The 12,462-nt window shown below is 42.0% G+C and overlaps 1 pseudogene; it reads right to left on the bottom strand.

The window, feature by feature from the left end:
• Positions 1-650: 650 nt before the first annotated feature.
• On the bottom strand, positions 651-1,232 carry LOC129495160 (N-alpha-acetyltransferase 20-like; annotated as a pseudogene).
• Between the last annotated feature and the right edge of the window lie 11,230 nt (positions 1,233-12,462).

The following is a 12,462-nucleotide window of genomic DNA, read 5'->3' on the forward strand; positions in this document are numbered from 1 at the left end:
TGCATACACACACACGTGCGTGTGCACACACACACACACACACACACACACACACAAATAACAGCATGTAACACTGTGACACCAGAATACGTTCTGTGTCCTCTACCAACATCAATATCTTGGTTTTGATTGTTGAACTCTAGTTTTGCAAGGTGATACAGTTGGAGCAAACCAGGTGAAAGGGTACATGGGACCTCCCTGTATAGATATTCTGCAACTTCTTGTAAATCTGTAGTTCTTTCAAAAAGAAAATAAATTCTTTTCAGAGAGTCAACAGTGCATTTTATCATACATCTTAGATTTATACATTTCACATAGGCTTTTAAAGCTTCAATTAACAGTTTGATAGAAAATAAAAAATATATATGCAGCAGTGGTTCTCAGGCACAGAATTTAGGAGACTGGAGCAAGTTTTTTTTCCTAGCATATAGTGAGTATTACAAATCAAAATAGTGGAATGTTTCCATCTGACCTAGCTGTCTTTTTGATTGAATTTTATTACAGTGAAAGGCTTTAGTAGGTATGAAATTGCTAACTGGAAACAATGAGACTCAAGTTTATAACCTGTATTTTCTTGAAGTCTGTAAGACCTAAATAATTACTTTTTTCCTAATACAGCCCCAAGATCATCCAATGAAAATAATACTGTCCATAAGATATCTGGAGCATCAGCCTAAGAACCACTGCTCATGGTTATTCAATGTCTTCACGCCTCACAGGATGAGGTAAAGGTATGATGGATTTCTTCTCAGTGTCTCTGGAAAGTGCTTTCCTCATATCATAGGCGTCCTCATCAGGCTCCCCATTGCTGGCTGAGTAGTACTCTATGATTGTCCCGTATATACGCTGTAGCCCAATTGCTTGTACATGTTCACTGCAAGTTGGTTAGATACTCTTACAAAGAGATCAACAAAAAATCCACCCTTGCTTTCTGAAATCTCCTCTAATAACTCCATAAGTTTAGCAGCCAAAACAAGGCGTCGAAATTCTGAGGCGACAGAGAGAGCTGTGATGTGCCCATGCCATTCTTCCCTAGCTACTAAGCCTTCCACTTTACCCATGATATAACCCATTACCTCTCCACCAGGTGCCTCCACAACAATGAAGTACTCTGGCCAGTGGGCGAGGTACTGTAAGTAAAAAGGAATCCCATAAGTTTCTGTAAGTGGATCCAAGTTAATGTTGTTGAACCGGAACAGGTCATTGCATATGAAGGCCCGGATCATGGTCATTGTGCTGCCTCCACCGAAGTCAGCTCCCTGTGACCCCCTCAGAAAGAAAAATTTAAAACAAAAATATAAAAAAGAAAGATAGTTCTGTCCAAATAAATGTCTATTGCAGATGCTATTTTTTTCAATAGATATATCTAAAAAGGGAGCCGTGTGATATTACAAATGATACACACAACAGGGACTTTGGAGGCACTAGGGTGGCTCAGTGAGTTGAGCATCTGACTCTTGGTTTCGCGCAGGTCACTATCTCAGGGTCATGAGATGGAGCCCCATGTCTGGTTCCATGCTCAGCATGGAGTCTGCTTGAGATTCTTTCTCTCTCTCTCCCTCTGTCCCTCCCCTGCTTGTGCATGCTGTCTTTCTCTCTCTCTCTAAAAAATAAATAAATAAAATCTTTATAAAAAGAAAAAGAAAGTGATCTTTGGAGATCAAAAATGTAACCCAGCACACTTTCTCTTTGACTTAGCTTATGAACACAGGTAGAGTCGATTTGATCATAAAAACTTTGATCTCCAAATCAAAAACTAGATTTGAACTTCCAAGTATTTTTATTAATCTCTTAAACATTCAAGAGTACTGCCAGCATAGCTGTTAAAGAACATGCGCACTTGTCCATATTTTCAGAGAAAGAAAATGAAACAGAAGTTTCTCCCTGTATGCTATATACTGCAGAATTTCCATTAAAATTCCTTATTCTCCATAGTTCTCTGTATTTATCTCCCTTCTATTTTATCCTTGTGATAACTGTATGGAGTATGTAGAGGAAAGAACAGAAGCAGAAAAATCCTAGGCTGCTAATACTACCATTATGAACTGCCAAGATGATCACACATAGCCAGATATAAGTATCCCCAATAACTCAGAGACCATCCCTGGGTATCCCTCACATATTATGCCAAAAGGACACAAAAATGTGGAGTGACTTGACAACTCTTCCAAAGCACTGTGCTGACGTAATCATTGTACTATATGGTTCACTGTATTTCCCAACACTTTATTCTCCTTATTATCCTGTGAGGTAGGCATCTTATAGATAAAGAAATCACGTAACTCATTAATCTGCAAATGAAGCCTATAGGTGACTGAGCCTGGGGCTCGTCCTCGCCCAGCCACATTCACAGTGACTTGGCAGTCAGCTTCTGGAGCCATGCTACATGGGTGTGAATCTCAGCTCCACAAGGTGTGAGCTGTGCCATCCAGGCCTGTTACATAACCTCTCCGTGCCACAAGCTCCTCATCTGTAAATTAAGGGCAGTAGTAACAACTGAGGTGCTTTGAATATCAAATAACTTCATGCTTATAAGTCACTTAGGAGTCATCAAGCTCTGTCTCGTGGGCCCCTATCCAGCCCGCTGCCTGTTTTGGGGGATTAAGTTTTATTGGAACAGACCCACGCTCATTCCTTACCTGTTATCTGTGGCTGCTTTCTCACACTAAAGCAAAATTGAGTAGCTGTGACAGATCATGGCCCAGAGAGCCCAAAACATTTGCTATCTGGTCCTTTCCAGAAGAAGTTTGCCAACACCTGATTTAGTTAAATATGTGGCAGAAGTTAAGTGTTCAGTAAACGTTGGCTCTTGTCTCTGTTGCTGTTAAAATCCATGCTGAAGGCTTGGAGAACAGACTCCCCCACCCACTGAGGGCCCAGCACAGTGTGTGCTTCAAGCAATGTGTGTTTCAATTATAATTCACTTAGAAAACCCACACAGTTGGCCGTGTCTTAGGCCTGAGCAATAAGGGCAGCATCCTGGTAGAACAGGTTTCTCCTTACAGAAAAAACTGCAGAGTCACTGTAGTTAATCATGGGAGGGGGGGAAGTTTGGTCAAAAAAAATCTTGCTTTGGAGCATAGTTGCAGCATGACTTTTCCAGGTCACACCAACCAATACTTTTGCTAAGTGACTATGAGACAGTGGACTGCTTTTCCCCCCTGTGCTAGGTCACACCACGGTCAGGTTCTCCGGGGAGGGAAAGCATCATTACCTAAAAGGGCCTGGTGTTTCCGGAGGACGGGTCTAAAACTCAGGAAGAATAAAGGGGAGGGATTGGGAACTAATCTGGATTTGCAACAGATAGAAAATAAAAATAGGAATCCTGTTACTGGCCCTGGGTGAGTTTGTATCAGCCGCATTCACAAGGCTAAAATAGATCTACTCTCCCCGCAGCATGCAGAGTGACCTGTGAAAGAACAGGTCAGATTGTATCCCTTCCTTACCTAAAGTCACACACTTACTTCTCATTTTAGTGTACAATCCGAATTTCATGATGCTGCTCTGTCCCCTTCTCTGACCTCAACCTGCTGTGCCTCTCTCCCCCTTGTTCACCTGGGCTGACCCAAAGGCCTTCTTTGTTTGCTAGCCATCATGCATGCTTGCTCTCTCTTCTCCCTAGTTTCTGCTCATGGTTTAGGTCTCAGCTTCACTGGCACTCCCCCCAGCCAACTGTCTCTGGAGATCATCCACTCACATTTTCCAGCACTTCTTCCCATATGATTTCATTCTCATCACCCTCATCACCAGCTGAAATGATCTTGTTTATTTGCTTGCTGACTTGATGATTGTCTGTCTTCCTGCACCAGCACATGAATTCTGGAAAAGCCTGGAATTTCTCTTACAAAATCGATACTTGATAAATAGTTGCTCAATGAATGAATGAATTGGCAAGGTTTTTAACCCCACAACTTAAAAAAAAAAAAAACTGGCCGAGATAGAAGATAAGAATTCTTCAGGGAACATTCATTTAGGTTAAGGAGCAGGATGTAGTTGGAGTGTAGTCAAGGGACAGAAGACTGTGTCCAACAGAACTATTTGGAATGCGCTTTCGAAATGCCTTCTTCTGATACATGCATCCTCTCTCCTGCCATTTAGGCAACGTACTCGGCAAGTCTGCAGAAATGCGTTTTAAACAGCAATTCTACTCTTCTTCATTAATCTTAATCAGACTGCCTGTAAAATCAGCAGACAGATGCAAATGCCCTGAATCTCTTAAATGCCTACAGGTCATGTTTCCCTTCAGTGTTTCTGGGATCAGGGTCAAAAAGTCAACTCCCTCCTTCAGAAGAGAACATTCTTTGAATTTTTTGTTTACGGCTCAATTTCCTGTATTTTTGAAAAAAAAAAAAAGTCAAGTTATTAACATATAAAAAGACCATTAAGGAAAAAATAAATAACTAAAAAATAAAAAGACCATTAAGGAAAATAATCTTGTACCTGAGAGTAGTTCTTCAGTATTTTCACAAAAAGTAAAAGTAGGCTTATCATAGGCAAGAAATGATGTCTGTCATTGGCCCTTGGAAAGCCTTCTAACAGAGTTCTATTTTTTTTTAAGTTTTATTTATTTAAGTAATCTCTACACACAACATGGGGCTTGAGCTCATAACCCCGAAATCAAGAGTCTTGAGAGATCTAAACAGCCTCGTAAATTATGTACACTAGGGTAGCTAGGACTGCCATGAAAACAGGCATCAGATCTTTCAGGATCCACTCTGAGGACCAAGCATGTTCCAGTGCATTGGTTAATAGCGCATGGGTGTCATATTGAAAATGTATTTAAATTAATATACAACATAAAATGTACAGTTCCATACACGTGGAAAGCTCTAGATGAACTTTAGAAATTAAAGGAAGGGGAGAATTTCAGAGAATTCATTGAATTTAGAGGGAAAAAAATGCATTTTGAAGAAGCTCCTAAGCCCAAACTTTCATTTCTATTTTTTTAAAAAGATTTTACTTATTTATTCATGAGAGACACCCAGAGAGAGAGGCAGAGATACAGGCAGAGGGAGAAGCAGGTTCCATGCAGGGAGCCCGATGTATGACTCTATCCCAGGACTCTGGGATCATACCCTGAGCCAAAGGCAGACACTCAACCACTGAGCCACCCAGGTGTCCCCAGACCTTCATTTCTGGCTCAGACATTATTTTTTTAGTTGTGCAGTAAAAACCTTCTGCTTCATTCATTCATTCATTCAACAACAACTTACTAACTACTGTTTATATACCAGGTGAAAGTCTAGGCTCTCACAGAACTTACCTACTAGTGAAGTGAGACAGACAAATATCAGATAGGCAAAAAAATTTAATTCCAGATTTTAAAATGGAAGTTCTGAATGTCAAACAAAATATCTGAGTTATAGTTTTGACTAATCTTTAATATTCATCAGGTAAATTATTTAACATCTATCTGGACAGACCTAGGGAATATTAATGAATATTAATTCTCACGAGAATTCTGAATTCCACATAGATGCAGATTTGAGTTAGAGTTTCAAAGTGGTGCCAAAGGGGGGGGGAAAAAGTGGTGCCAAAGAGAAGTGTGTCTTCCAGGAGGATTACATTTTTTTTTTGAGGATTACTTTTTTTTTTTTTTTTATGATAGTCACACACACAGAGAGAGGCAGAGACATAGGCAGAGGGAGAAGCAGGCTCGGTGCACCGGGAGCCCGATGTGGGACTCGATCCCGGGTCTCCAGGATCGCACCCTGGGCCAAAGGCAGGCGCTAAACCACTGCGCCACCCAGGGATCCCTGAGGATTACATTTTTATTGCAGTGAAAGGATTGGGCTTAGATTTTATGGAATAAAATTAGATACAGGACATTTGTTCTCATCATGTAACAAAAAGTATTTTCTAAATGGAGTTTATCAAATAAAATAGCTTTTTATGTATTTGGTGGATTAGAAAGATTAGTGTTTCAAGGAGCGGCACATTTTGTTGCTGTCCACAGAGAGCACACTCTGGAGGAGAACTCACATGTATGGGAAAGCTCAAGGCCTTGTTTGTAGATTGCTCAGTCTATGCCAGTTGCAGGGACCTCAACACCTTGCCACGGGCTTTGCACCCATGACCACACTTAAACCATAGACACGGGAAACAAACCGGTGTTACCAGATGGAGAGGGCTTCAGGAGTAGGCAAAATAAGCAAAGGGGATTAAGAGGTTCAGACTTTCCAGGAATAAAATAATCAAGCCATGGGGATGAAAAGTACAACCTAAGAATGGGATCCCTGGGTGGTTCAGTGATTTAGTGGCTGCCTTTGGCCCAGGGCGTGATCCTGGAGTCCTGTGATCAAATCCCACATCAGGCTCCCTGCATGGAGCCTGCTTCTCCCTCTGCCTGTGTCTCTGCCTCTCTCTGTGTGTCTATCATGAATAAATAAATAAAATCTTTTTTTTAAAAAAGAGAAAAGTACAACCTAGGGAATATGGTCAATAATATTGCAATAACTTCATAAGATGACAGATGGTGATGACACTTGTCATAGGGATCACTTTGTAATGCATGAAAATATTGAATCACCATGAACACCATGATGAACACCTGAAATGAATAGGATATTGTATGTTGATAAAAAAAATTTTTTTAAGATTTATTTACTTATTTGAGAGAGAGTACATGTGCACAAGTAGGGGGAGGGGCAGAAGGAGAGGGAGACAGAGAATCCTCAAGCAGATTCCATGCTGAGCACAAAGCCAGTCATGGGGTTTGGTCTCATGATCCTGAGGTCATGACCTAAGCTGAAACCAAGAGGCAGACACTTAATGCACTGAATCACCCAGGCACCCCAATAAAAAAAAATTAATACATAAATAAAATAAACCTGACAGGGAAACAGAGTTAAGTAATTTGCCCACAGTTGCCACAGCTAGTAGGTCAGCGATTTTAGACCTGACTCTAGGGTCCATAAGAACTCAATCACTTTCCTGGAGCCTCTCTCTCAGTTGAGAAATGTTTCATCAAACTTGAATCTGATGGGCCACCTGGGTGGCTCAATTGGTTAAGCGTGGGCCTTTGGCTCAGGTTATGGTCTCAGGGTCCTGCAATCAAGCCCCTCATAGGGCTCTTCACTGAGCAGGGAGTCTGCAGGAGATTCTTTCTCTCTCCCTTTGCCCCTACCTCCCCCTCATTAAATAAATCTTGTTAAAAAATGAATAATAATTATATTTATAGCTAAAGCTATTTGCCCACTTCACTTGCCTTTCCTTTCTTTCCTGGTGCTGACCACTATTTGTTTTTATTTTGTTGTGTTTTTTTATATATTTTTTTCTTTATTCATGAGAACACAGAGAGAATGAGAGAGAGAGAGAGAGAGAGAGAGAGAGAGAGAGAGAGACGCAAAGACATAGGCAGAGGGAGAAGCAGGCTCCCTGCGAGGAGCCAGATCCAGAACTCAGTCCTAGGACCCCAGGATCATGACCTGAGCCAAAGAAAGATGCTCAACTGCTGAGCCATCCAGGTGTTCCTGACAACTATTTGTTTTAATTTGAAGATCTAATTGGCTTTATCATTCAATTCATGAGTCAGGCAGCACCGCACCCATGTCACCAGTCGAGGGGAGCCCCTGAACAGTGCCCTGATACTCATGTATGTTTCTCAGCAAAAGGGTTTTTCTAAGGCAGATATCTCTGAGTTAACAAATGCTAGCTGATAAAACAGATGCACCCTAAAATATCCATGATTTAACATAATGGAAGTTTATTTCTTGCTTATGTGAAGTCTCAAGTGTGAGGCAGGAGTGAGGAAGGGAGGAGAGAGCTCTGTTCCAACAGAACCATTCCGAGACCAGGCCTCCGTTTGGACACCCTGCCTCCCTTTGAGATCAGCCTGTTTGTCAGCATCCAGCCAGAAGACAGAGAAAGAGTGGGGAAGGTACACTAGCTCTTTAACCGCTTTGGTTCAGATAATACACACATGACTTCCACTTACCTTCCACTGGTGAGAACCAGCTCACCCACATGCAAGCTGGCCAAAATACTGATCCACTGCCTATGAGAATGGTGTCTCAAATTAAGAATTAGAATCCAATGAAAGTAGCTTAGTCATTGTCATTTGAAACTAAGGGGAAAGGGATGGCAAATATGACAGGACCTACCCTCTGTTTTTCCTAATTCTGTTCCATCTGGTTTCGGCCCAACACACTGAGAATATGATCCACCTCATTAAAGAACAGCCACTCTTCCTGAAAGGGATTCTTAGCTGGGGGCTACACACCACACACCCCAGGGCAAGTACAAGTAGCCTTGAACCTGTTCAAGGGGCTACAGACAAAGGAATGGAGGAGCAGAATATTCCCAGAACTGTGATCACAGAATGGTTTCCTTTAGAGAAGCACCTCTTTATAAGATTTTATTTATTTATTTATTTATTCATTCATTCATTCATTCATTCATTCGAGACACAGAGAGAGGCAGAGACATAGGTAGAGGGAGAAGCAGGCTCCCTGCAGGGAGCCCAATGTGGAACTCGATCCCAGGACCCTGGGATCACAACCTAAGCCAAAGGCAGATGTTCAACTGCTGAGCCACCCAGGTGCCCCTCTTTATTAATGTATTAAACATACTTTTGCAATAATGATTCACTGGTATCCCCTCCTATGACCAGTTTAGTTTATTTATTTGTTTTTATTTATTTTTAAAATATGTCTATGTGTTCTGTTTGGGGCAGAGTTCTCCAGCATAGGGCCATCTTGCCAGCTGATGCATTAAAATGTCTCTGAATAGGGGCATCTGGGTGACTCAATCAGTTGAGTATGGGACTCTTGATTTCAGCTCAGTTCATGATCTCAGGGTCCTGAGATCGAGCTCCGCAGCAGGCTTTGTGCTCAGCAGGGAGTCTACATGAGATTCTTTCCTTTTTCCTCTCCCTCCCCCTCTGTCCCTACCTCCTCCTCACCACCTCCACTTATGCACATACTCTCTTTCTCAAAAGAAAAGTTTCTGAATAGCCTGACCTAAACACAGTAGAGTACTCTGTTTCTTTGCCATCCTAAACTAAGGGGTAGCATAGAAGAATCAGGGGGAAGAGAGAGAGTGGTGATAATGTCCTTTGGTGATTTTGATACACACGCCAGCCTAAAACCCACACTCGCTCACTCAGCCATCTCTGGGGAATAAACAGTTCTAAATCAAAGATGGCTGGTGGCCATTGGCCATGATAACCTTCCACTCAACAGGGAAGTTAACTTCACCATAACATTTTTAATGGGCTAGAAGGGAAGTAAACCAAAAGTAAATTTCACCAGATCCTTCTTAATAGGCTAGAAGGGGGAAACATCACCACGACATTTTTAATAATTTGTGATCCTAGAATAATACAGCTGCGACATAAGTGGTGACTTAAAGGAGGTATGCTTTAGAAAGATTCCTGTGGGTTTTGCCTTACAATTTTGCTTTCTCCACAACTTACTAATCAACCTTATCAAAAAGAAATTTGTGACATAGCTCAATGCTAAAAGACCAAGGAACAACGTTAGGGCTGGAAATAGTGACCTGATTTTGCTAGATATTGCAGAAAAATTACAGATTTATAGGTCACTTTTTTTTCCACCAGAAGTGCCTGAATAAATTAGATTATGGCCTGCAGGTCCTTCACCTGTCTCTTATACAAATAAAATTTCCCAAGAGTGCCCTTTCAGCCCTATGCATTGAATGACTAGCACAAACATGATTTAGCCGAAATAAATTACCTTGTTTGTCTATTTCAGGAGAAATTTGGTTCTCTTAAGAGGGGATGGCATGAAAATTTGTTCAAAGCCAAAAGTGAGTGATGAAATACAATAGTCTCTAAAAGGATCCTTCTGCCTCTAAGACCACAGAATTCTATGATTAGAGGATGTGGAATGGAAATTAATGAGATCTGCTCTCCACAAATGAGCAGATCTAGGATGAGAGAGGTATGTTGTAACTTGAAGACAACCTCAAATTTATTTTTAGTTTGCATGAATCTTTCAAGGTTCTCAATTTCAGGAACAAAACCCACTCTAGCTAGTTTAAGCAGAAAAAGAATTGTATTACAGGTAATATTGTAATAAATTACTTGCTTCTGCATGGAGGTCTCCATGAGGTGGGTCTGATTGGCAGAACCTGGACCCTCTGTCCTCATATCTAAGATGTCAGGAGAGTTTCTGATTTCTTTGGGGAGCAAACTCTCCAAAATTAGGACATTCTCTGAATATAAAATAGGCTGAAAAGCAATAGGTGGCCAAAAAACATGACAAATGCTCACTGTGGCAAAGTAGTATAACTCCAGCTTCCCCTATGTGCCTGGAGATGCTGAGGATGCCTTTCCATGAGAGTTAGTGATCCATGGGGCAGACTCTCAACCCATGGGACACAAGGAATGGGAAAGAGCTGGCAGAGAAATTTCTTTCCCTTCCTCTCTCTTGAGGGTCTGTCTTGAGATGAAGTAGTTTCTTTGGTCTTGCTGAACACATCCCAGGAGCATTAACCTCTTGCAACCGATCACAGGCTGACTCCAGCCTCTCACATTTACCCCTGACCCATTCCTTTTTGACTCTAACTTCCCTGGGACTGCATCTCCCTACAATGGGGCAGCTCATGAGCTTTCCCTTGGGCTCTGGTTTCTCAGAAAGCCCACGCTACAAGAGCGGCTTATTGCAGGTGCAACGTGGTCCCCATGACCAGCTTCAATTATTTTCCCTAGAAAACTAGTCATAGATGCTCATGCTGATTTATAAACCAGCATTCTCCAGAGCTGTCACTCATGTTGAAGACTTCTCCTGTCTCTCATTTAGAGAATTATTCATTGGGAAATTGGGTTAGGAGAGTGGGGATGGAGGAGTTCGCTTGCCAAGTCTCTCAGGGTCCCTGGGAGTCTCCTAGCTTCTGGTTGAAACAGCTTTATGCTTTTCTGGCAGCACAGCCCTAATCTTTTTCAAGTTGTCTTCTAAAAATCTGTGCTTTGGGGACATCTGGGTGACTCAGTTGAACAGCTGCCTTTGGCTCGGGGTGTGATCCTGGGGTCCTGGGATCGGGCCCTGCATCAGGCTCCCTGCTCAGCAGAAAGTCTGCTTCTCCTTCTCCCTCTGCTGCTCCCTCCCTTGTGTTCTCTCTCTGTCAAATAAATAAATAAAATCTTAAAAATAAAAAGCTGTGCTTCCTCTTCTCTTATCTCTAAAACGAAATGCTTCTTGTCCTTGAAAACTGAGCTTGGGTGGGTCTCCTCCTTAAGGAAGCTCTCCTGAAGACCCCCAACCACAACCCTAATTAATGCTCAGCTGTGTATTTCTATAGCACACTGTGCAGCATATTTATGTAGGCTACACTGGACTTTAGTGATTGGTCTATTGGCCTGTATTCTCTCCAAGAGGTTAAACCTGTTGTGGGCCAGCATCATGTCTCATTTGGCTTTGTAGCCCCAGCTTCAAACAGCGTAACAGGCACTTAATGATTATTCAGTAAAAAGCTGCTGACTGAACAAATACAATTTTGTGGGATAACTCACTGAGTAGTCCCAATTAGAGTCCCTGTGCAATGTCATGGAAGTGCCAGGAAAAATCTCCTTTCTGAGCCCTCCTCTGGTTCAAAGAACTGTTTTACCCTTCCACTCAGCTGAAAAAGTCATACTGCATTGCACCATCCTGGTGAAAAAAAAACCTGTAATTTCCCTAGGAAGGAAGAACACCCTAGGAAAGGGTTTGGTGACATGTTTGGTTGGTTTTTGAGTCCGTGAATGACAGTGATAAGAGACTGAATTTCTACTTCCAAGTTCTTTCACTTGAGACTGGCCTCAGAGATGACCAATGTTCTTGTCAACCATATATACTCATTCATTTATTCATGGATCCATTTAGCAATATTGATTCTAACAGTGGGCCCCTATCAGGCATAGGGTTGCAACAGTGGACAGAGCAAAGATCATCCTTCATGGAGCTTGTACTCTAATGGGGGAGGCACACAAACATTGTAATCTGTACTCAATAATTCTTCCTTTCAACAAATATTGATTAAGTGCTGTTGATTAAACTCCACTGTGGCCTATGAGGCAGAGACGTAAGGGTGCCCCATGGAGGAGGTTCCCCTTTAGATCGTATCATCACACAAATAGATCATAACAAATGGTAATATCAGTTATGAAGGAAGAACAGATTAGAGGGAATCCAAATCTAAATGGCACTGAAGGTGGCCAAGGAAGGCTTCCTTGAGAGCTGACATTCAAATTGTGTCCAGAAGGTTCATGACTAATAAAATAAAGGGAGGGCTGGAGGCTCATTCCAGACCCAGCGCCTAATATCCTGGCACATTCGTGGACCTGAGAGTAACCCAAGGCAGCGGAAGAGCCAGGAGGGCAAGAGAGGGAAGCAGGAAAGGTGGCCAGGGTCAGATAATGCAGGGTTTCATAGGTCATTGAAGGAGTCTAGTCACATGCAGAAGAAAACAATAGACTACAGAAGAGGAAATGGGGTTGTTGGTAAGAATTAGTTCATGAACTTC

This window comes from Nyctereutes procyonoides, unplaced genomic scaffold (assembly GCF_905146905.1).
Source record: "Nyctereutes procyonoides isolate TBG_1078 unplaced genomic scaffold, NYPRO_anot_genome, whole genome shotgun sequence".
NCBI lineage: Eukaryota > Metazoa > Chordata > Mammalia > Carnivora > Canidae > Nyctereutes > Nyctereutes procyonoides.